Source organism: Bos javanicus, chromosome 1 (assembly GCF_032452875.1).
Source record: "Bos javanicus breed banteng chromosome 1, ARS-OSU_banteng_1.0, whole genome shotgun sequence".
In the NCBI taxonomy this organism is placed as follows: Eukaryota; Metazoa; Chordata; class Mammalia; order Artiodactyla; family Bovidae; genus Bos; species Bos javanicus.
The window spans coordinates 10,539,746-10,565,797 of record NC_083868.1 but is presented as its reverse complement, the minus strand read 5'-3'; the positions used below and the strand labels follow the sequence as shown (position 1 = coordinate 10,565,797).

The 26,052-nt window shown below is 41.6% G+C and overlaps 1 long non-coding RNA gene and 1 other non-coding gene across 2 annotated transcripts; both read left to right on the top strand.

The window, feature by feature from the left end:
- Positions 1-78: 78 nt before the first annotated feature.
- LOC133251937 (uncharacterized) lies at positions 79-23,662 on the top strand. The gene is made up of 5 exons (XR_009737784.1): positions 79-322; positions 3,044-3,105; positions 21,399-21,562; positions 22,015-22,066; positions 23,180-23,662. It is a non-coding gene; the product is annotated as an uncharacterized LOC133251937 (long non-coding RNA).
- Positions 15,491-15,562, top strand: TRNAW-CCA (transfer RNA tryptophan (anticodon CCA)). The gene has a single exon. It is a non-coding gene; the product is annotated as a tRNA-Trp (tRNA).
- Positions 23,663-26,052: the final 2,390 nt, after the last annotated feature.

The window sequence follows — 26,052 nt, the reverse complement described above, 5'->3', positions numbered from 1 at the left end:
ACCCGAGAGAGACCCCTAGCGGAGCCGCCGGGGAGCTGCGCCCGCTCGGCCGGGAGGGGCCCGCGCCCCACAAGGCGCCCACAGGTGCGGCTCCCCCGGCTCCCCGGTGCGCGCCTTCCCCGGCCGCCGACTGCCCGGGCCCCGGAGCAGTAGGAGGGAGAAAGCTGGGGTCGGAAGAGGGATGGTGCAAGGGCAGGGAAAGGGGAGCCCTAGAACGTCTGGGTTCCAGAAAAGTCGAGGGCGCTCTCCGCTCCTAGCCGCCAGCTTGACTCATCGGACTCCGCAGGCCTCTCAGGGGTGTAGTATAAAGGACTGCTGCTGGGTGCGTTTTAATCCGCATTTCGGATTTTTTTTTTTTTTTCCCCTCTCTGTCTCGGTTTGGAGAGGTCGGGGAGGCGTTTCTGGAAGAGAACGAAACAAGCTTAAAGGAAATAGGATTTCTTTGCAATCCTATTGCAAAGAAATCGGAGAGCAAAAGCCTCCCCCCTCCTCTGCCCCGCCCCAGTCAAAAGCAGCCACGAGGAACCTGGAATTTCTATCTTTAGACCAAACCGAAGGAGAAAGGCGCCGGACCTGGAGAAGAAGCGGCGACCTATTTAGTTCTCCTTGAGAGAAGATTTTGTTTAAAAAAAAAAAAAATTGTTTTGGTTTGAGAAAGGGAAGACCATATGGGAGGTGGTGGTGGTGTTTTTTAATCAGGCAGGGATGTAATATCTGAGATGTGGGTGAAGTGAAAGTTAAGAGGGGAAGGGTCTCGAAAGATGACTCCCGTTCGACCCCAATAGCTCAAAGTCTGTCCTTGTTCTTGCTTGTGCCTGTCCTAAATCACAGAAATGAACCTTCTGGGAAGCCACTTTCTCCTCGATTAAACACAAACCATCCAGTGTCGGGTTAGTGTCCAATGAACCTAGGATGGTCTGCTGCTGCTGCTGCTGCTAAGTCGCTTCAGTCGTGTCCGACTCTGTGCGACCCCATAAATGGCAGCCCACCAGGCTCCCCCGTCCCCGGGATTCTCCAGGCAAGAACACTGGAGTGGGTTGCCATTTCCTTCTCCAATGCATGAAAGTGAAAAGTGAAAGTGAAGTCGCTCAGTCGTGTCTGACTCTTCGCAACCCAATGGACTGCGGCCCACCAGGCTCCTCCACCCATGGGATTTTCCAGGCAGGAGTACTGGAGGGGGGTGCCATTGCCTTCTCCACTGCCCAAATGTATCCCCTGCTCTTGACCTAAAAGGGCCTCAGTCACCGAGGCAGGGTCCCCAGCCGGCCTGGAGGGAAGGGAAAGAAGCCAGGGAGTCAGAGGTGGGATCTTAGCTCAGCCAGAGGGTGCCTGCTTCCTTCCGGAGGACCCTGTTTCTCTGCCAGCTGCCTTAGACGTAGTCTTCTGTCTTCAGCCCCCTAAGTATCCAATTCAAGCCTGACTCGTGGATTACTTTTTCCCATGAATGACCTTTGAAGGTCCTCCACAAATAATAACAAATAATGTGTTGCCTCGGATTGTTTGTTTACCTCTGTTGTTATTGTTGAGTTGCGCAGACACTTCCACTCTGTGCCCCCATGGACTGTAACCCACCAGGCTCCTCCGGCAGTGGGATTTCCCAGGCAAGAATACTGGAGTGGGTTGCCATTTCCTTCTCCAGGGGATCTTCCCAACCCAGGGATTGAACCCGTGAATTATTTACCACTGAGCCACCAGGGAAGTCCATTTGTTGACAAGCTTTATGTCATTTCCTTTCCATGGAAGCTCGTGAGGCCCTTACTGTTATTCTTCTCATTTATAAATTAGGACTCTGAAGACCTCCTCCCAAATCTGACAGCAAGTAAATGACAAGTAGTTGGGACTACAGGGGGAAAAAAGCCCCAGTCACAGCAAAAACCCAGTTTCTTCCAGACATGTTGACCCACCACTACAGTTCTGTCTATCCTAGGTTTATAGGAGCAACTGAGGGCAGTTCAGTTCAGTTCAGTCGCATGAATTGTAGCATGCCAGGCCTCCCTGTCCATCACCAACTCTGGAGTTCACTCAGACTCACATCCATCCATCAGGTCATCTGCATGCAGATAGGAGTATGACTTAAAGATGGGGATGGAGCCGGGCCAGCTACACAATTTACAGGGTCCAGCACAAAACTAAACAGTGGGACCCTTTGTTCCCAAATTAAGAATTTTAAGATGGTAACAGCAGAACGTTAACCACACATGGTGCCCTGAGCACGGGACCAAGTGTGACCCAACAGACTGCATGTCCCTGGAGCTAGTCCTGGCAGGGAGGAAGCATTTTTTTAAGAGTTAAGGGACTTTTATTGGGCACAAAACTCAAACATAGAGAGGTGAGGTTATAATCTCTGAAAATACAAGTTCTTTGGTGTGGCATATGCCCTTCCCACTGTTGAGACCCACCTCACTCACCCATCCCTGAAAAAGACCTTCCCCAAGGAAAGATGATTAGCTGCTGACTGAGTCGGAATGATGGTCATTCTTCACTCTTTTTCCTGCTTCATCACCACTCAGAGATTCTGTTGGTTTTGCTTTTCAGCCAGTGTCTCTGTTCTGCTGTTAATGCCATTTCCTGCCCCGAGGTTATCTTCAGGATCCTCTGAGGAGTAAATACCAGAACTTCTCTAGTTAGAACTGTAAACCCTGGGAAAGGGACTACCGACCCATTGGCTTCGATCTCCACATTTCCAGGCCAGACCCAAAGGCCCCAGCTTAGGAGACATTCACTAGCTCTTCAGACAATGCATTGTCTTTGGACTGCTCTGGTTACTCCAAAAGTCTTAACCCCACTTAAAGCCCACATCCTTTTCCTGTAACCTCCCACTCAGATGTCCCTGTTGCAGTTCTGTGACCAAGCCAAGCCAGTCTTTTCCACACCACAGACCTCCACATCAATAAAACCAGCAGTTTCCATGTTACTCCAGGGTCCTGTCTTCAGAAAGTAACACAGCCGCTCCCTTCAACAGCTGTGCAAATGGCACAGTGGCACCTGTTTCCGGTTCCTTCCACACTCCTCTGAGTGTGGTGTGTCTCGTGTCTTTTCACAGTGCTCCAAGACTGCTGTGGTCACTGCAGTGTGAAGGAGTCCGTTGCCCACCTCAGTCTGCAGGTGAGTGTTGAATTGGATTGGGTGGCCTCACGTTGGTCACGTTTGCTACCACACCTCCCGTCTGCTTTATGTATAGTGCTGCTGAGCCGCATCTCTGTCACCTTTTTTTAGGGTGTTATCTGTGCCCTGCCAATGTCACCAAAAACAATCATTTTTTTTTCTAACTGGGGTATGTGCGTGTGTTAGTTGCTCAGTCATGTCCAACTCTTTGCAACTCCGTAGACGATCACTCGCCAGGATCCTCTGTCCATGGAATTCTCTGGTCAGGAATACTGGAGTGGATTTTCCCAACCCAGGAACTGAAGCCGGGTCTCCTGTATTGCAGTAGTCTTTACCGTCTGAGCCACCAAGGAAGCCCTTACTGGGGTATAGTTGATTTGTAATATAAGTTTCAGCATAATATTCACAGTTTGTAAAGGTTATACTCCATTTATAGTCGTTGTAAAATATTGGCCATATTCCTTGTGCTGTATAGAATATCCCTGTAGCTTTTACATAGTAGTTTGCACCTCTTAATCCCCTACCCCGGTCTTGCCCTTCCTTTCTTCCCTCTCCCTGCTTGGTAACCACTAGTTTGTTCTCTTTAGCTGCGAATCTGTTTCTTTTTTGTCACATTCACTAATTTGTTTTATTTTTTCCATTCCACATATGAGTGATCTCATACAGTATTTGTCTTTCTCTGTCTGACTTATTTCACTTACATAATACCCTCCAAGTTCATTCATGTTGTTGCAAATGGCAAAATTTCCTTCTTTTCTGTGGCTGAGTAGTACTCCACTGTGTGTGTGTTTGTGTGTGTGTGTGTACCACATCATCCGTTCACATGTTGGTGGACACTTAGGTGGCTTCCATTATCTTGTCTGTTATAAATAATGCTTATAATGCTTCTGTGAACATCGGGGTGTGTATGTCTTTTTGAATTAGTGTTTTCCCTTTTTGGATATAGACTCAAGTGTGGGATTGCTGGGTCCTATGGTACTTCTGTTTTTAGTTTTTGAGAAACCTCCTTCTGTTTACCACAGCAGCTGCACCAGTTTAGACTCCCACCGACAGTCTACCAGGCACCCTTTTCTCCATATCCTTACCAACACTTGGTATTTGTGTTCTTTTAGATTTGTATGCTTCTTTCTTGCTTTAGCTGTTCTAAAAGGTATGAGGCAATATCTCATTGCGGTTTTAAATTGCATTTCTCTAATGACTAATAATGTCTAGCATCTTTTCTTGTGAGTTTTAGCCATCTGCATGTCTTCTTTGGAAAAATGTCTATTCGGGTCTTCTGCTCATGTTTTAATCAGATTTTTTTTTTATATTGAGTGGTATGAACCGTTTATACATTTTAAATATTAAACCCTTATCAGTCATATCATTTGCAAATACTTTCTTCCATTCTGTGGGCTGTCTTTTTGTTTTGTCAATGAGTTCCTTTGCTGTGCAAAAGCTTTTAAGTTTAATTAGATCCCATTTGTTCATTTCTGCTTTTATTTCCTTTGCTTTAGGAGACAGAGCCAAAAAAATATATGGCTACAATTTATGTCAAAGAGTGCTTTGCCTATGTTTTCTTCTAGGAGTTTTATGATTTCCTTCAAAACCAATTATAGTCTGAGCCAGAAGGTGGGGGCTGTATTAGTTGGCTAGGGTTACCATAACAAAGTATCACAGTCTGGGCAGCGTCAACAGCAGCAGTTTGTTTTCTCACAGTTCTGGAAGCTAGAAGTCCATGATAAAGGTGCTCATAAGGTAGATTTCCTCTGGGGCCTCTCTCCACTTGTAGACGGCCACCTTCTTCCTCTGTCTTCATGTGGTCTTCTCTGTGTGTCTGTGTGCTGATTCTCTCTTCTAAAGACACAGGTTGTATTAGATTAGAGGCCACCCTGAAGACCTCATTTTAACTTAATTACCTCTTTAAAGACCCTATCTCTGGAGCTTCCCTGGTGGTCCAGTGGTCAAGACTCCGAACTGCCAGTGCAGAGGACTAGGGATCCATCACTTTGTTGGGGAGCTAAGATCCCGCATGCTACACAGCATGGCCAAAAGATTTTTTAAAAAAAGGCCCTGCCTCCAATTGTAGTCATATTTTGAGTTACTAGAGGTTAAGACTTCAGCATAGGAATTTGGAGCAGGGGGATGGAGATGCAATTCATTCTAGAACAGGTGCTTATTTAGAACAGCTAAGACTTGCTCTATAATCCTGCCACTGTTCTTTGACATTTAGTACCAGTGATCAGTGGTTCATCTGCCCTTTTCAGTTGGAAGATCATTCAGCTCAATAGAAGGAAATTGAGGAATTCTACTTTCCTTCCATCGTTCCTTGACGTTGCATCATGATCCCAGCAGCTAACTTATCCAAGCAACCGGCTTAACCAAGATCATCTGGTTCTGCAAGTAAAGAAAATGTTCTTTTACGTTTCTTCTTTGATCATTTTTAGCAAAGCTTAAGCTTATATTGACATTTAAAATCTGTATTAGTTTGTTAGAGCTGCCGTAACAAAATACCAGACTGGATGGCTTAAACAACATAAATTTGTTTTCTCGGTTCCAGGAGGCACAAGTCCAAGTCGGGGTGCTCGCAGGGCTGGAGGCCTCTGAGGCCTCTGTCCTTAGCTTACTGCTGGCCATGCTTGCTGTGTCCCCACTGGGCCTTTCTTCTGTGAATGCACACCCTTGGCTTCTCTTTCTACACATCCTAATCTCCTCATCTTCTACGGACCCTGCTCAGGTTGGATTAGGGTCGACTCTGATGACCTGCTTTTAACTGAAGCACCCCTTTGAAACCCCCTATCCCTCATGAAGTCACATTCTGAGGTCCCGGTAACTAGGCTGCAGCATATGAATTTTGGGGGAACATGCTTCAGTCCATGTCAGAATCCCTAAAACTATCCTCACATTTAAGCTACTCTGCTATTTATTCTTGAGGGTAGATTCTTGCCACCTTTTATTCACATCCTTTTGAAACCGGCATGCCTCCTAGGTAACCAGAGTGGTTTCTTTGGCTGCCTTTCAGTTGAATATTTAGATGTCTTGGTTACTTCAAATTTCTAATAGTGTTGTAAATTATGGTACCTTCTGTAGAGGTGCTGGCAGGCTGAGTATTAGCTGTTATGACAGATACTGTGATGTATTTGAGAGTTTCACATGCTTCTCAACCCATCTTCCTTTCTAAAAATTCATGCTGATTCCTCTTTGTGGCCCAGAAGTCAATCTTGAGTTGCATGTTTCTCTCATCTCTTTTTACCTTCTCTAAGACAGAGGGCTGGAGAAGGCAATGGCAACCCATTCCAGTACTCTTGCCTAGAGAATCCCATGGATAGAGGAGCCTGGTGGGCTGCTGTCCATAGGGTCACAGAGTCGGGCATGACTGAAGCGACTTAGCATGCATGCATGCATTGGAGAAGGAAATGGCAACCCACTCCAGTATTCTTGCCTGGAGAATCCCAGGGACAGAGGAGCCTGATGGGTTGCTGTCTATGGGGTCGCACAGAGTCGGACACAACTGAAGTGACTTAGCAGCAGCAGCAGCAGCAAGACAGAGGGCATTATATATTTCTTCATCTCCACTACAGCCTTCGGTATCTACAGAAGTCAAAACTGTACATAGCATTCAAGGTTTTCATAACAAAATTCTTTCTCTCAAGAATGGGTGCAGTTTTTCACATCGTAGGATTTTTTTTTCTTTCTTGTTAATGAGCAGCTATAAAGACATTTTAAATGAATAATTAACCCTTAACATGCCTGTATTTAACTGCACATAGCTAACAGATCTTCGTGTATATAGACGTTGCAACATTTTATTTGCCCTATTTCTTACGTTACTTCTTCATTCATGGACCTTAACTTCACTAGTGCATCTAAGAGTTCATATATCTTCAAACAATACAATACTTTACAAATTAGTCCTCTGCAATCACTACACAAAGGTGCTTCAGAGACAGCCTTCAGCTTCAGATAAGAGATAGTTTACAAATAAGCTTAATGTATTTCAGGAGTAATTCTATGCGACAATAATATTAATATTAAATGTTTAACCAGAGACCACTGCTGGCAGCTGGTTTACATGACTTGTTTGAAGAATGATGGTAATTCCAAGACTGCCACAAGGACTCAGTTAAAAGAATATTCCTATATTTTATGGAATAACAAGAGTGGAGAAAAAAATAGGCCATATATGCCAACCCCAGAGGTAAGAAGTGAGAAAAATCGATCCAGTAGCAAGAAGATTTAATGGAGACCATATGGACATTACATGGGTTTGCTTCTTTAGAGGACTTGGGTAATAGGGCACCAACGTGCATTAATCATAAAGGACTCAGACTTTGAGAAAACCTGAATACTTACATTTCACTTTTGGATATAGTTGTGGGACCTACCAGAACCTCCATTTCTGAATATTCATCAGGTGATGTGACAAATGGAAATCACCCAGCACCATGCATAGTTTGCAATAGAAACCAGTTCTCTTTTCTTGTGAGAACAGGAGTTCACATAGCTGTCACTTGGGTGACCAGGATAATAATATCCTTGGATTAATCTTACATTGATCTTCCCAGGGGCTGTCAGTGATCACAGTGACTTTTAACCTAGAGTAAGTTAGGTGGGTCCCCGAGTAATGTGTTGTTAATAAAAGTTCCAGATTTGTGAGTGATTTACTTTTTTTGACACCAAAATGAGAGCAGACTCAAGGTTACTCTTTTATCAGACTGCTCATTTGTATTCCAATAATGTAGAATTGGGCAATATGCCAAGAATTAGGGGGAACCCTCCACCACTCCCCAGGGCATGTGCCAAGTGCATGAAAGGCAGGCATCCTCTCTGTGGAGGGCACAGTGCTTGAAAAGCCTGCTTGCTGGAAGTGTTGAGAGGATTGCATGGGGCTGACCACCTCCTGCAGGATGGAGGACCAATCACATCCCATTCATGTGGTCAGGAAGAGTCTCTCCCCTAAGCTGCTGCCAGAAGTCCCAGCTCACACCAGGATTTCCGTGGCCTGGGGCCACAGCCAACACTCAACAGTGAGATGAACATTGAACCTGAGGGCTCTTGGGCTCCAAGGCAACCAGGCCTCTTTATCTCCACTCATCATGCCTTTTCGTACTGTTCACGGGGTTCCCAAGGCAAGAATACTGAAGTGGTTTGCCATTCCCTTCTCCAGTGGAAGAAAATGGCAAAGCTTTGGAAGTTGGTGATGGTCAGGGAAGCCTGGTGTGCTGCAGTCCATGGAGTCGCAGAGTCGGACACGATTGAGCGACTGAACTGACCTAGTGCCTAGGGGTTGTTGCCCATGGTCTCCTTTTTAAAGAGAGAGAAGTTCTTGAGTCTCCCATGAGTGGATTCAGCTTTCAGAATCCTAGTGAAGGCTGTAGCTAGACAAATGTTACCTATACCTAAAATGATTGGGAAGATTCCAGGCAGATAAACCTTGAGTATTCCTGAACGCATTTTGTAAATAAACTATATCCTGAATGACAGAACAAATGCACAAACCAACAACCAAATAAATAAAAGCTTCACAGTTATTTGGTATACAACTTTTGCCCCTAAGTAACTACCCCAACTTTGCTATAATCTAATTTGGCTGTATCCCTCAATTAATATTTTCTGTTTCATGTGTAACTTATTCCAAAGTAAATGTAACACTAGGCTCAAGAAGGAAAGGATATATATACACACATACATGTATACGTAATTATAATTATGGCTGATTTGAGTTGTTGTACAGCAGAAACCAGCACAATATTGTAAAGCAATTATCTTCCAATTAAAACATAAAAAAATAAATATAACTCTTAGGAATGAAAGTGTGTAGTATTGGTGTGCTTAGTTGCTTCAGTTGTGTCTGACTCTCAATGACATGGACTGTAGCCAGCCAGTATCCTCTGTCCATGGGATTCACCAGGCAATTGGATCAATCAAAAGTTTTTACACTTCCACTGTGGGCAGAGTGAAAAACTAATACATTCACTTCCCTTAAAGAGCTTATGTTTATGTGAGAAAAGTATCTGCAGGAATAAAAGCCATACTGAATGGTGATTATAGTTAACAGTACTGTAGTGTGTATTTGAAAGTTGCTATCAGAGTAGATCTTAAAAAATTCTCATCACAAGAGAAAAAAAATGTGTAACTGTGGTGGTGAAGGATATTGACTAAACTTACTGTGATGACGGGGCTTCCCTGGTGGTTCAGTCAGCAGAGAGTCTGCCTGTAATGAAGGAGATGCAGGTTCGATCCCTGGGTTGGGAAGATCCCCTGGATGAGGGCATGGCAGCCCACTCCAGTAGTCTTGCCTGGAGAATCCCCATGGACAGAGGAGCCTGGTTCGCAAAGAGGTGGACATGACTGAAGGGACTGAGCGCACACACATTGTGGTGAGCATTTCACAATATATCCATGTATCAAATCATTCCTGTATAGTTAAAACCAATACAATGCAATGTGTCAATTATCTCAATTAAAACATTTGTAAAAAGGAAGAGTGAAAGTGTGCATCAGGAAGTACAGCTTGCGAATGTATATGTGAACTCATCAGAGGAAAATTAGAATCGTAGACCTGTTTCATTGGAAATGGTTAATCAGAGACATGACGAAGAGGTGTTCAAAGAGGAAAATGTTTTAAGGAAAGGTTATATGAATACATCAAGAGTGTTCTTGGTGGAGCTGATAAGTGGGAGTTAGCGGTGGGGGAGATGTGTTAATATTTCAGGAGCTGAGGAACCTTGGTCAGATGAACTGGGGTTGGGGGTGGGCTGTTCCTCACTACAGGTTTTCGAATCATCTGACATATTCTAACATTTCTAAAGCAGGGTCTGTCAGTAGAGAAGTTGTAGGGGAATTTGGAGGATGACAAAGTTGGGATTGGGAAAAACAGAAGGGAATTCCACAGATTCCAGGTATGACTGGAAAAAGTTTGTGAAGACATCATGGGAAGGCACTTTATGACTGCTAAAGCGTCGAGATTGCTGTTGACCAAGCTGGGGACTTTAGACACAGGATCTCACAGAATACTTACTTGTCTGTGGTGTTGGGTGACCCTCCATGTCACAAATGAGGAGGTGAGAGAGGTTAAATCAACCAAAAAAGGATGGCGGAGGGAAGATTTGTACCTGCTTTGTCTTACTGGCACATCATTGATTACGATTTTTTTAATGAGGGGAATAATAAATTCAATTTTTAGTTTTTATTTAGGGGTCAGAAGTACATACAAGAGGAAGTACCTTAAGTGTGACAGAGAAAAACAAGGAAAGGCAAGTGAGAGATGAACATTGAAGATGTGACTGTGATTAATAGATAATTTACCCCCAGCCGGTGAGCTGTTGACAATTCAGATGAGGTGTTTTGTTTTTTTAAAGAAGATGTGCTTTCATGTTTACTTATAAGAACCAACTAGTCACTTGGAAATTTCCTATTTGTGAGATGAACCTTAGATACCCCTGTAAATACAGTGTGAGAAAGAAGTGAGCTGTATTTCTATCTCGAGATTATTTTCCAATAGAGGAATGCATTGGAATTATCCTTTTTGGAAGAATGAAGAGTAGGGACTTCTCTGGTGGTACAGTCGTTAAGAATCCACCTGTCAAAGCTGGGAACATGGGTTCGATTCCTCAATCGGGGAAGGTTCCACGTACCATGGTGCAACCAAACCGGCGAGCCTCAACTATCGAAGCCCGCTGGGTCTGCAGCCCACGCTCCGCAAAAAGAGAAGCCACGGCAGTGAGAAGCCCATGAGAGTAGGGCCTACTCATCATAACCAGAGAAAGCTTGCTCACAGCCTTGAAGACCCAGGGCAGCAAGCAATAAATAAATAAAAATTTTGAAAAGTGAAGAATTTTGAATTTTTGAAGGAAAAAATGGCATCATCTAGCACGGTTTCCAAACTGTGTACTGTGGAACCCTAGTATAGCAGTGTATTACCATTTGTTTGTTCATACAGGAAAAGAGTCTGTAATCAAATAAGTTTGAGAAATAAGCGGTTAAATAAAATGAAACAAATACCCTTTTCTTTAGAATGCCTACAACCCTTTACGATGCTGCCGTGCACTTTGAATTTTAAAGAGGGTAGCTTCTGAATGCTGGTTTGTCCCCCTCCCCTGTTTTTGTGTTGTTTGCCGCATCGACTCCTGGTACCAGTGTTGCCTGCTGCAAGCTTTAGGGAACTCTGCTTCAAAGGCATTTAATAGACTCTTGGATTATTTATTTATTTATTTACACCCTTGCAGAAATGAAGGTTTATAGTGTACATTTTTGCCAAAGCAGATGGGTTCTTTCCACTAAAAGGTGTTTCCACGCATGACCTTGAAGATAAATAAATAAAGGAAAAAGAGTAAAAATATTAGGTTGACAGACATTTTAAAGTAGGGCATAACAGATGCCATAAAAAGCATTCTGAAAGTTTAAAGTAGGAGTTAAAATGTGTATTATATGGAAGATACCAGATTAGAGTCTTTGAATATTTATAGTCCAAACATGCAAGTATTTGACCAGCTCCTTCCCAGTTTGGGGGAGAAATGGGACAGAATCCAATTCACAGTTGAGACTGACTCCCTTTAAGTTTTCTTATGTGAAAAGCAGGAAGTGTTGCTAAGTTTACAAAGGTAAGCCTCAGGATAAGGCTTGAGTTTCCTGTCCTGCCTTTAATGTTTTGAGATGGGGCCCTTAAGAAGCAGCCAGGACCTGATGTTGATACCTGAAGAGTTCCAGGAAGGAGACTTGAAGGAGACAACTATTGGATTAATTTTAAGATGCTTTTGCTGAAAATTTTCATAAAGAATACATAGAAAGGAGACTTGACGGTGGCTCAGTGGTAAAGAATCCGCCTGCAATGCAGGAGACACAGGAGACCCAGGTTTGATCCTTGGGTAGGGAAGATCCCTTGGAGGAGGAAATTGCAACCCACTCCAGTGTTCTTGCCTGGAGAATCCCAGGGACAGGGGACACTGGTGGGCCGCTGTCTCTGGGGTCGCACAGAGTTGAACACGACTGAAGTGACTTAGCAGCAGCAGCAGCCAGTATTCTTGCCTGGAGAATCCCATGGACAGAGAAGCCTGGCTGGGCTATAGTCCGTAGGGTTGCAAAAGAGTTGGACACAGCTGAGTGACTGAGCACGCATGGATACATAGAAAGCAAAGGCATAAGGAGAAAGAGGACTCTTTGGGTCAAAAAAATAAATCTGAACTTCTGCACTTTTTCTCTGTTAGTCCTTATTGAAAAATTCATTTACCACTAATGGTGTCAAGGGGCCCTGTCAACCTTCATTATTGTACCAAAAAGAAAAATAAGGAAAAGGCTTAGGGAGCCCTGTCAAGAAAGGAATGTTGTCATTTCTGTTTTCCAACTATCAGTAAAAACAGGTTGTGTTATCTAAACCTCATGGGACCATCCAGATAAGCACCTTGCTCTGGTGAGTTTGTGAAGCCTGGTAAGAGATACTGATGGAATAGAAAGGGGAACCAGGCAGGCCTGCTTCCTTTCTCAGAGGAAGAGTAAAATGAGATGGAAATAAACAGGGACAATGGTGAAAACACCAATCTTGGTTTCAGATAATTCTAGAGCCCAAACAGCTACCCTGGATTAAATCTTGAAGAGTATAAAATTCGCTACTAATTTTGGACCTACATACCAAAAGAGGTCCTAGATTTGCTTAAAATCAGTTATACCATTTCAATCTCAACCGCTTGGAAGCTACTGGGAATTTAACAAAATCAGATTCAACGCACATTGCTTGGTACTTTTCCACCAAAATCTCTAAACAGCCCCCAAAGCCATATGCAGGCCATACGTAGCAGAAGGGAGACCAAGATGTTAGAATTGGAGCTGGAGTAACTCAAGTCTTTACGGCTGTCTTATTAGTCTCAATTCAACGCCTAGGAAACGTCCACGAGAGGTGTTTTGCAATCAAGATGAAGAAGCTCGGGGAACTTCCCTGGTGTCAGTCAGTCAGTTCAGTCGCTCAGTCGTGTCCAACTCTTTGCGACCCCATGGACCGCAGCACGCCAGGCCTCCCTGTCCATCACCAACTCCCGGAGTTTACTCAAACTCGTGTCCATTGCATCGGTGATGCCATCCAACCATCTCATCCTCTGTCATCCCCTTCTCCTCCTGCCTTCAATCTTTCCCAGCATCAGGGTTTTTTCCAATGAGTTGGTTCTTCACATTGGGTGGCCAAAGTATTGGAGTTTCAGCTTCAACATCAGTCCTTCCAATGAGTATTCAGGACTGATTTCCTTTAGGATTGACTGGTTCCAGTGGTTAAAAATCTGCCTTGCAATGCAGGGGAAGAGCTTTTGACCCCTGGTCTGGGAACTAAGATCCCACTGAGGAGCAACTAAGCCCGTGAGCTACAACTACTGAGCCCACGTGCCCTGGAGACTGTGGGCCATAACGAAAGATCCCACAGGCTGTAACGAGGATTCTGCGTGCTGCCGCTTAGACCCGAACTAAGACCTGCAGGCAAATAAATAAGTAAATATTAAAAAAAAAAAAAAGATGCTCAGGCAGGCACAGTGGTGTGCATTCACTCACAGGCTGACTTCTTTTTGGAATTAGTCTTCAGTGATAATTATTCCGTGTATGACTGAGTCTCCAGGTTCCGCAGTATAGCCAGCTCTTTTTTCAGTCCCTTGGGAGTCAGACACATTTCTGGGTATAAGTAGCAGTTTCATCCTGGAGCTCCCTCACCTTTCACACCATTCAAAGAAAAGACATTGGATGGCTGGCCCTTAGGAACTTTTTCTCTCATTCCTAGACACCTCTGGTAGAAAATAATTTGATTTAACATGATTTTCCTTCCATGTGAACATGCCAGGGTGCCGCCTCCCTATCTCATAATACCCGGTAGCTGTCTTTCATCTCCACTCTCTTCCAGTTCCTATGAGTTGAAGAAGGACCTAGGGTTACAGTGTTTAGAACAGAAAGGTTATAGCACTCATCTGTGCCAAGCCTTTATTTATTTTGATGTGGAACTTTTGGAACTTTCTGGAACTTTTTTTCCAAATATGCCATTGGTTGAATCCATGGGTATAAGAAGGGTTGATTATATAAGTAACAAATAAAAATAGCCTATTTCTGCTGCTATGTAATAGAATATGCATTGTGAATATTGCGATAAAGCTAATGAAGCTCTATGCCATCACGTACCCTAGCTTTTCATGTAGCTGGTATTTTACAACTCTTTATTGTTTGTGAAATTGTGACACATGTTAAGATTCTCTTACGAACAGCAGAATATCAGAGAGTGCAGAATTAGTTTATTGACCCTCCCTCCTCACACTGGAGCTCCGCACACAGGCAGATTTATAAAGTAATAAAGGCAGTGAAAACCCCTGAGCCTGTTCCAAGTTGGAATTAGCATTCCAAAGAATTCCACACCATAATAGGTTACATGATTGAGAAGCCTTGGTGACGTTAGCGTGCCCACACACTCATGCCTGACCTTAAACTTCTGGCGCCCCATGCATTTTATTTGGATGAAAAGTATGCATGGAAGCAGTTTTCTGTATTCCTTCTATAAACCACATGCTGAGATATTGACCTCCTCCTGGCTTTTAGGTGATGCAGATGTTTGGTTTTTTTTTTAAATACTGAGATAATTTTAAAATCTCACTTCATGTACAATATTTGCAGTCATCCCCACATTTGATATACTTGCCTTGGGCAGCTTTATGTAAGTTTGTGAAGACAAGGCTACTAAATACCAATCAGTTATAAGGTTTTTATTAAGATTGTCCAACCAGGCATGACTATATCTAATTATGTTCTTATCTAACTCAATATAGCTTGTCCATAAAAGTGTCACGAGAGTCTTAGTCGTATGTTCGGTTAAAGTCCAAAACCGCCAGGCCAGCCATGCTTATCCAATAGAAGTGAGTCTGGCATGCATTTCCTGATGAATCTGTGCCAACTTTGGCTTCCAGAGATTCTTGCTTCTTTTTCTACCTGTTCTCATGTCAGTCTTTTAATAATCAGGTCTACATGTTTGCTGTCACTTGTGTGGAAGTGATCTTATTTTCTGAAAGCTGAAGTTCCTGACTTTAGAGGAGAAAAGAGGATGAAAAAGTGAACAACCACTTGCCATATAGGTGGTAACAAAGCTGGAGTTAATTGATTTGAACCTGAACTTAGTATTCTAGAATATTGCAAGCAAGAAGGAGCTTGCATTTCATAGAGGAGCAAATGACGGGAAATTGGCCAGTCTGCTTTCAAAATTGCCAATTGGGGGAGGTGGGGAATGCATCTAAAGATGCACCAAGGAAAAGGGGGGAAAGGTGTAATATAGAAAAAGAAGCAGCAGAAAAAGAAGCGTCCTCAAATATCCTCACACAAAAAAATAGCAAGGATGACGATTAGGGAATAAAACATGATGCCTCTGATTTCTGTGCCAATGCTCATTGTATGGGCTTCCCCAGTGGCTCAGAGGTTAAAGCGTCTGCCTCCAATGCGGGAGACCCAGGTTCGATCCCTGGGTCGGGAAGATCCCCTGGAGAAGGAAATGGTAACCCACTCCAGTATTCCTGCCTGGAGAATCCCATGGATGCAGAAGCTCAATCTATAGGATATAAGCAATTGGATATCTTAACACAGAAGGTAAATATGGCTTTAGAGTAAATTTGGCACCGAGTGTTGGTGGAATAGGGCTGACAGTGAGAACTGAGAACAAAAACGTGAGTCTTTTTCAAAAGAAATTGACCTGGGCATGTGCAAGTGCTTGCTCAGCTAGAACAAGGATTTAAAAGCTCCCTCTTCAGGCAGCCCGCCCGAGTGGTCCCAGACCTGGAAAAACTCTGTCACTGTTCAAGCCATTAGGGCAGGCTTTTAAACAGGAATTTTACAGCGCTGTTCCACGGTGGTACATCAGATCATGTTGTCTTTATCAGACAGTCCATTCTCTCCTTCTTTATTCCGTCCCTTGTGCTACATTTATGCGTTTCTGTCTGCCATGCTAGACTTTGAGGACACAAACTGGCAAATAGAGCACAGATCATGTAAATCACACACGTACCTTAAACCTCGTTCTTTCAGTTCGCACATAGTGATACCATGGCAATTAGCTAAGCTCTGTCCCATATCGTTCTCTATAAAATGAAGTGATAGGACCTGCTTCCTGGGGTTATGGTGAGGCTTAGAGATGACATATGCTAGGTGCTTGGCACATAATGGGCATGAAATACATGTGGGTTTGGAATTGAAACTATGGATGTGGCATGGACAGGAACTTTTATGTGGTTCAGCTGTTTATACACAACAGCAAAAAAAAAAAAAAGAAAAGGGCTCACAACCTAGTAGTCGGCTTAAACAGGTTGAATATTAATGAGCTCTGACTGGGGCCTTGCAAATAAGCTGGGTAGAAATGAATCTGGAATATCATCAGCAAATGCCTGAAATGAAATGAATCTTATTAACATACTGGGAGGATTGTTACGCGTGGCTTTAGTCTGAGATGCTTTCAGCATTCTCTCTCCCTCTAGTTTTTAAACAGTGATGCGGAGAGCTGACTCACTGGAAGAGACCCTGATACTGGGAAAGATTGAGGGCAGGAGGAGCAGGGGACGACAGAGGATGAGATGGTTGGATGGCATTACCGACTCGATGGACATGGGTCTTGGTGGACTTCGGGAGTTGGTGATGGACAGGGAGGCCTGGCGTGCTGTGGTTCATGGGGTCGCAGAGAGTCAGACACGACTGAGCAACTGAACTGACTGACTGATTAAGGTATAATTCATATGGCATACAGTTCACCCCAGAGCATTAGTGAAGTGTACAATTCAGTGGAAATTAGTATATTTACAGATGTGTGCATCTATCGTCACAGTCAATCCATCATCTCTAAAAGAAACCCCATCGCCTTTAGCTGTCATAACCTACTCTCCCTCACTGCACCCTAAGCTGCTGCTCATCCATTTTCTGTCTCTATGGATTTCCCTGTTCTGGATATTTCCTATGACTGGTATCATGTAATATGTGGTCTTATGTAACAAGCTTCTTGCATTTACCATGTTTTCAAGGTTTATCTATGTAGTAGCATGTATCAGTCCTTTATGGCCAAACAATATTCCTTTATATACATATATATAGGAGAAGGCAATGGCATCCCACTCCAGTACTCTTGCCTGGAAAATGCCATGGTGATGGACAGGGAAGCCTGGTGGGCTGCAGTCCATGGGGTCGCTAAGAGTCGGACAGGACTGAGCGACTTCACTTTCACTTTTCTGCATTGGAGAAGGAAATGGCAACCCACTCCAGTGTTCACACATCACAATTTGTTTATCGCTGTGTTGGTTGGCAGACATTTGGGTTGTCTCCTGTCTTCTGGCCATTATGAATACCGCTGCTATGAATGTTAATGTATATTTTGTGTGTGTTTGAGCATATATTTTTATTTCTCTTAACTGTATACTTAGGAGTAGAGCTGCTGGGTTTCAACCCTCTTTTGATACTCATAATTGGGAACATTGAGTCTGTGATTCTAGCCTAATCTCCCTAAAACACTTTCCTGTGACAATCCTAGATTTTCTGCATTTTATTCACTTAATAATTACTGAGAAATTATTGCAAATCAGGTAATGTCTTAGGCACCAGACAACTTTGGTGGGTTCTTTAGGTTTTAGACTCTTCAAGATCTAGTTGGAACCTGACAGTTGGGGTATTACATTTTTCTGTACCAAGCATAACTGGAGACCACCTTATGCAGGAAAATAAATATAACTCTTAACCTGCCTCTTTTTTTATGATCCAAATAAACTATCACCTTTTCTTAGCTCCTTTGTACACACTGTCTATAAGTTTTTATAGAAGCTTCTGGTTCACACTGCTTTTTCATATATTTGTATTCATCCATTCACTCACTACAAATTTAGTAAGCACCTACACTCTGTCAATCATTATACCAGACTTCATCAATATAAAGATAAGACACTCACTGCTCTTTGAAGAGAAACCATACATAAATAGGTATTGAGATGTTCCTAACCCATTTTGGCGTCCCTGGGAAAGTCTTCCTGAAAGGTGAAAAGGTGCAACATGGATTTAGAGACAGGCCAGGGTGAGACAGGGAACTTTCCATGAAGAGAGAACAGTGTAAGGAGATACATAAATAAGAAACATGATGGTAAAGTAGTTAAATACTGCTGGATCATAAACTGCGTCTAAGATAAAGAATTTTCAAAGGGACAATATAATTACTTAATATGTAGCCTGCCAGTGGGAATTAATGATTAAAAGAACATGGTTATCCAATAATGTACAACTGCCCACTAAATAGCTCTGTGACATCAGACAAGCCATTAACCTCTCTGTGCCTGCCTCATTTGTCATCAAATGTTAGGTGGGAAACAGATTTTATGAATATCTCCTTTCTAAAGTGACACATAGATTGCTTTTTAAAAGTCCCAAAGAGCATTCTAGTATTGTCCCAACATAGCCAAGGCTTGGACAGATAGAACTGTATGAGATGAAGAGATAAGTCATAGATAAGATTTTTGATTAAATAGATTGAAGTGAAGAACTCTGAGTAAAGGAAGCAGATGAATTTCAGACCTGGCTTGGTGCCCCAGTAGTGCTGACTGCCTATAGAAGAGAAGTCCCAACTCCTACATTCAAGTCTGCAGTTATCCTTCGCAAGCCCCACCTTCCATGATGCATGAAAAGGGCACACCTATTTTCTGACCTCAAATCGTCTCCTGATACTTGCTTTGGAATCTTGGATGTGTCTCTGCAGACTGTGGGTTGTGAACCTATCCCATTCTATTCATAGTACGCATTGCTTCACAGATCAAGTGTTTGCTCTGTTCTCTTGTAAAATTTGGATATTTCTATGTCTTCAAGATTGTATACGAGACTCTATCAGGGTCTGTATCACATTTTTTTTCTCCAACAGTTTTACTGGGGTATAGTTGAGTTATAATATTGTGTTAGTTTCTGGTGCACATTTTATACTTATTTGTATGCTTGCAGTGGTCACTGGTTCCTCTTTTCCTTTTTGAAAGCTATACATAGTTATCTTTGACCTTCATTTGCTGCCTCTAGGTCAAGGCAGTGACACAACAAGCAAATACAAAAGAAAGGGCCTGATACTGCCACCGAAACCCTTTAAGTTGGGCACATGCCAGGCTCCAGAGCCTTGGCCCTCATACTTTGGCCCATACTGATAAGCAACAGGGGACACCAGGGGTAGCCTTGGTACCCATACATAAAGTCCCCAAACACAGGCTCAGTCACAAATGTACAGAAGCACAGGAAAGGAGGAGAAGAGCTCTTGCCAGTTCTCCCACCCACTTGATATACCTAAGAGATATTCTCGTTTTGCTTCTTTAATAGTTCTTTTTATGGATGAGTAATATTCCATTCGGAGAAGGCAATGGCACCCCACTCCAGTACTCTTGCCTGGAAAACTCCATAGATGGAGGAGCCTGGTGGACTGCAGTCCATGGGGTCGCTAAGAGTCAGACACGACTGAGCAACCTCACTTTGACTTTTCACTTTCATGCATTGGAGAAGGAAATGGCAACCCACTCCAGTGTTCTTGCCTGGAGAATCCCAGTGACGGGGGAGCCTGGTGGGCTGCCGTCTATGGGATCGCACAGAGTCGGACACGACTGAAGCGACTTAGCAGCAGCAGCAGCAATATTCTATCATATACATATACCACATCTTCTTTATCCATTCTTCTGTTGATGGACATTTAGGTTGCTTCTGTGTCCTGAGTATTGTAAATAATGCAACCGTAAACATTTGGGGTGCATGTATCTTTTTGAATTATGGTTTTCTTTGGTTATTTGCCCAGGAGTGGGACTGCTGGGTGAAATGGCAGTTCTGTTTTTAGTTTTTTAATGAACATCCATATTGTTTTGCATAGTGGGTATATCAATTTACATTCCCATCAACAGTGCATGAGGGTTCCCTTTCTCTGCACCCCTTCAAGCATTTATTGTTTTGTAGATTTTTTTTTTAATAGATAACTAATGAGAACATGCTGTATGGTACAGGGAACCCTACCTAATGCACTGTGGTGACCTAAATGGGAAGGAAGTCCAAAAAGGAGGGCATATATGTATACGTATGACTGATGCATTTTGCTGCACGGCAGAAGCTAACACATTGTAAAGGAACTATATTCCAATAAAAATTAATTAAAAATAGTCCGTTTTGTAAAAGAGGAACAATCAATGGCATGCAAAATGAACAGGGAAGAAGGCATGATGAAACCTGCAAGACACTAAATATGTGTCAGTTCAGTAACTAAACTCTGTCAATCTAAGATCATATAGTGCTCTAGGATCATATAGTACCGTAAGATCATACAGTGCTCAATGGGAAGGGCCACTGGTAAAGTAAGCCCATTGCCATTAGTGAAGAGAGAATTTACCTTGGTAAAAGGAAAACTTCTACCTGTGCTGGTAAGTCTGCTGCTGACTTAAATGTGGTACAGAAGCTTCTGGAATTACTACCACTTGTGGTAGTAAAAATCTGAGAGTCATTTTATGTTTTTTTTTCTTTTATAAAATAAAAAGTTGCATTATTTACTGAAATTTGTACTCTGTACAGAACTGAATTCCTAGGATAGGCTGCATTTGGAATTTAAGGTTTTATTATAAGCACCACTTACGCTTTCTATTTTTATCTGCTTTGTAATTTTTTAGTTGTCAGTGGTGGGTTGCCAAATCACTGCCATTTTATTCAGTAAAATGTTTACATATTGAAAACATGGTTCGTGCCTGTATTACTAAGACAGCAAGACAACCATCAAGCCGTCGGAATCTCTGTTTTTTCCGGGGGAGTGTGTCAAATTAAATACCAGGAAAAAACGCTCTGGGAGGCTTGCGTACCCATCCCAGCTACTGTGTGTTAGCTGCTAAAGGCCACCGCTGCCCCATTTGCTAGAGAATTTATTATAGGGAAGAACTGATGCCATGTTGGATCTGTTTCTTTTGCTTTAACCTTTGCTTCCTATGGCTTTCGTTCAGTAAAAGCATACTGTTTATACATAATAGCCTACCTTGGGGAACTCTTCTCTTCTGCCTGAATGTTAAACCAAAATGCCTTTGTTCAGTACCCTGTCCACCTGTGGATGGCTACAGGAAGGAAGAAATTAACACATCCTCTCCCCAAGGCTGGCCATTCCAGGAGATATTTGCAAGAATAATGGCCTTTTTACTACACTTCCTCAACAACCCCCCCACCACATTCTGTAAAAGAACCTGGCATCCAGACCCAGTTAAGATGGTTATTTTGAGACATTAGTCTGCTATCTTCTCAGTCTGCTGGCTGTCCTAATGAAGTTGTGTTTCTTGGCTCAACACCTCTTCTCTTAGATTTATTGGCCTCTTGTGCAGTGAGCAGAGCAATCAGTCTTGGATTTGGTAACAAACTGACCTCACCAGAATGGCCTGGAGGAAAACACCCCTCACCCCCAACCAAGGGCAGCACGCAACCAACTTGATAAGGAAATACGAAAGTCCTCCTCCTTTGTCTCAAGGTAGGACAATGTCAAGGTATGACAATGACTCCTAGAAAAAGACCCTGATGCTGGGAAAGACTGAAGGTGGGAGGAGAAGGGGACAACAGAGGATGAGATGGTTGGATGGCATCACCAACTCAATGGGCATGAGTTTGAGTAAGCTCTGGGAGTTGGTAATGGACAGGGAGGCCTGGCGTACTACAGTCCATGGGGTTGCAAACAGTCGGACGTGACTGAGCAACTGAACTGAACCAAAGGACAGTGTCTGTGGTGTCACTCTTGTTTCAAAACTCTCTACGGGATCAAACTAAGACTACAATTCAGCTGAAACCATATCTTTTCTTTGCTTTTCCCCCTGCTATCCTTCACTTCCTTCCAAGTGAAGCTTCCTTCACTTCCTTCCTTACTACTTTCTTCTGAAATGCTTCTACAAAGAATTAGTGACTTATTTATCCTTATCTTGTGCTCAGCCTCCCAGAAACTCAAATGAAGACTGTATGTGAAAATGTTTATCAGTCCCAGGTGAGGATAACTTCTAAAAAATGTTAAAGTGATATAAACCATTTTCAGAAAAAGGACATTTACAAAGTATTATAATAAAAGATATCCATTTAAATATATAAAAAATAAGCATTTATGTTTGGAAATTTTGACATACAGTGACAGAATAATGTGAAAATTGTGTACAATTGTTGATACTCAAGTAATAGAAACATAGAAAGTCAAAGGTTAGACATAGATGACTCCTGTCAAGAACAAATGTGTTTGTCCATGAACCTATTTTTAATGGCCATGACCTTGTCAGCTACATCCTATTTGACATTTACAGAAAGATGTGTGATAATAAGATTGATGAATTTATTAGCATTATGAATCATGCAAAAACAGAATCTTCAACACATTTTATTAAGCATTGACTAAAAACTGTTGGTTGGGGGAGGACAAAGATTAGAAATGTTTTAAATTGGTTTCCCAAAGGGCAAAGAAGTTGAATAATTTCTCTAAATGATTCATAATTTTCTCTAAATGATCAGGGGATGGAAAACACATCTCCCTGCCATATTGTGCCTCTGTGGATATATGGCCAGAGGAGTTTATGTAAAGTCCAGAAGAGCATGATACTGGGGAATGAGCAGAAAGGGAAATGTCATATTGCTGAGTCAAGCACTGAACAAGGAGTTCTGTTTTGATTTTTCAAAAGAAAAGGACTATAGATTTGAGATTGAGGCTCATTCATTGATTGATTCAACCAATATTTAGAGAGCACCTCTTCTGTGCTGGAGTTCTGTGCTTGTTGCTGTGGTTACAGACATGAAAAGGCAGAAATGAGCTTCCAAGCCAAGTTTGCTGTATTGTAATCTTTCCTGGTCTGACTTCCATGCTTTTTGCAAATGATTTCTGGAGTTTAAAGGCTCTGTCTGCATTTGTGTGGTTTTCTAGGGTTTTCAAATATTTAACCATGTCTAGGCTTTCCCCAATTGCCTGAAGCTCTTCAGTTAATTCTCATTCCAATATTGTCATAGGAAAAAATTAATCTCTCTCCTACTCCCCTTAACTAGCCCAACCCTACAATTATGATAATTTAATGGTGAATAGTGTTCATTAAATATTCTGTATCTTAATTGTTTTTCCCAGAGAAAATGAAAATGCTACTTCTATTTCTGAGAGTCATGTGCTGAGTGCTGGCATCCAAGTTGTAAAACTGTTCAAGATTTTTGGACCCAAGAACTCCCACGTGTGAGAGATCAGACCATCTTGTGTCATGCTTTAGAATTTAGTGTCTCATTTTCTTTAGTCTTTTCTAGCCCTAATTCATCTGTATTTCAGTAATCACAGCGACTAGCTTTTATAGATATATTTTCATTATACCTGATTTGTCACAACTTTGATTTTATTTTAGTAAATTAAGTATCTTTACAGGGTGCATAGTTTTGCAGAGTAGAACAGTTAGGATTCTGAATATGGCATTAGAATGTAACCTTCTAAAGAATAGGAGTTTGTTTTATTGTGCTAAATAGTTTGTTACCTTTTGATGAATATTTTGACTCACTTCAGAGATGAATTAATAGGGATAAATTTCCCAAGTTCTTTAAGTAAAATCATTTATGATGGTTCTTACATCTGTTACTGGAATAATGTTATTTTTTTCTCTTAATGATTGTAAGAATTTTGTATCTTAATTTTAGAACAAAAATACGGAAATGAAATTTGGGCTTTGAGAACCAAGTACTTTGAATTTCCATAAATGACTTTCTTTTCATAAACCACACAGTATGAGACCTCGCACACTATTGTGCCTTCATTTAGTGTGCAAACAGAGTCTTTGTAAGTTATCTTTATTGATAGAACCTTGCTAGTGTGTTTGTGTCTCTGTCAACTTAATTCTTATAGAATCTCTGGGGATTTATGGGTTATTGGATTTTTAAAATCCATTTGAAGCAAGTGGATTCTCAATAGAAGAGTAGATACCTAGTTAAAAAGAAAAGCAATATTTTACCTGATGTTACAAAGAGCTCTTCATTTTTGACATTCAATCGCTGAGTAAGTTAACTTATGAGGAATAAATAGTATTATTTAGCAATCTTCATTTTACCACATCATTAAAAGGTTATATTCCGCAAATAATTCACATAATGAAACAATGGGCATAAGTCATATATGTTAAGGAAGGTTAAAAATTCAAATAGTTATAACCTGATTCAAAGGTCATTTGTTCTAAATCAGTACTTAGATTGTTAATTTCTAAGAAAATAAATTTCTAAGTAAATTGTTAACTTATAATAAAACCTTTATTAATGTTTTACTTTATTGAAGAATATCCTGAAGTAGTAAAGATATGTTTTATAGAAATTTTATATTTGATATTTTCCATTCACGAATTCTACAATACATATATTTCTACTATAATATGTTTACTGATTGATAGCCTATAAATAGCTTAAACTTTTCACATTGTTCATATTCCTGGGGTTGATCTTCAGGTGTACATATCAGAAAACAAACACAGAGATGGCTGAAATTGAGCAGGTTTTTATCACTCCCAGTGAAGAATACATTATCCTAGTGAGTGCAAAACTCAAATCACAAATTGAAACAGCACCAAAATAAGTGTGCTTATTGTGTATAATTTCTGCACTATTGTAAAAATTTTCTACAAATTTAAGACAAAGATATTGACAATTTGTTAACATGTCTGAGGCCCTATGATAAACAAAAATCTCCAAAAAACCACAACAAAAAAAAATTGTACTAGACAAGTTGAGATAATGAATAAGAAATTAAAGTTGGTCATTTACAATTTAAATAAGACAATAACTTGAATGAAAATGAAGAAGACATACGGCAAGTTCAAAGAAACACAAGAAATTGTCTTGCTTGGTACTCCAGTATTTTAGGAGTGGGAACTGAGACATACTAGGATTAAGTGATTTATCTGACATCATGGTGAGATTGTGGCAGAGTCTGCTCTGGACTCTTCCAGTCCACTTTTTCGTTGCTCACCACTATGACAGGAGGACAGGAGGACACATGCCAGATAATGGTAAGTGCTTAAGAGAAACCAGTTGGAAAAATGGCGGACTGTAATCACATATGGGTCACAATAACAGTATTTGGGAGAGGAAACACCATTCTGGAACATCCATCTCAGACTTGGCAAGCTGGAATGACAATCTGCAACATTATTGTTTACCAGTTACCAATCACTGGTATAATGAGACAAATGCTACCAGAGAAACTTAATGAACCAAATTTTAATACAAATGTTTAAATCTTTTACAAAGAAAGGAGGCTGTATTTTCTTCAGCCATAAAATTATTTCCTTCTTCCTTTTGATTTGATGTAACGCAGTCAAATCTGTATGGAAGAATCCAAAGAGGGCAAAACAAGTGCGACAAATCTTATTTTTGCAAGAGTATGAAGCTAAATAGAACTATATTCTATTGAATGATTTCCTCAACTTCTCCTTAGGTGTGGGTTAAGGGATAGGCAATAGCTGAGTCAAATTTAATTTGTTCAATTTCTCCCCATTCTCTGTATTATTTATGTCATATAGTAAACTAAGCTGTTTTTAATTTGTTTTAATCAGTTTGTTTTGATCTAAACTTTAAGGTAGGGTTTGGGTTTCCTGGTGGCTCAGTGATAGAGAATCTGTGTGCCAACGCAGGAGACACAGGTTTGATCCTTGGGTCGGGAAGGTTATCTGGGGAAGGAAATGGCAACCCGCTCCAGTAGTCTTGCCTGGAGAATCCCATGGACACAGGAGCCTGGTGGGCTACACTCCACGGGGTCGCCAAAGAATCGAACACAACTTAGTGGGTGTCACAACAACAAGGGTAGGGTTTAGAATGAGAACATCATTTAAATGAGAACCTATTTATGTAGGTTATACACATTTGTTTCGTTTTATGGGAGTTAAAGTTCATCTATTTTATGCCCTTATAAATTTATACCAAATATTTATTATAACAACTCATTAAACTTAAAAATTTTTGAAACAATCAAGAAAT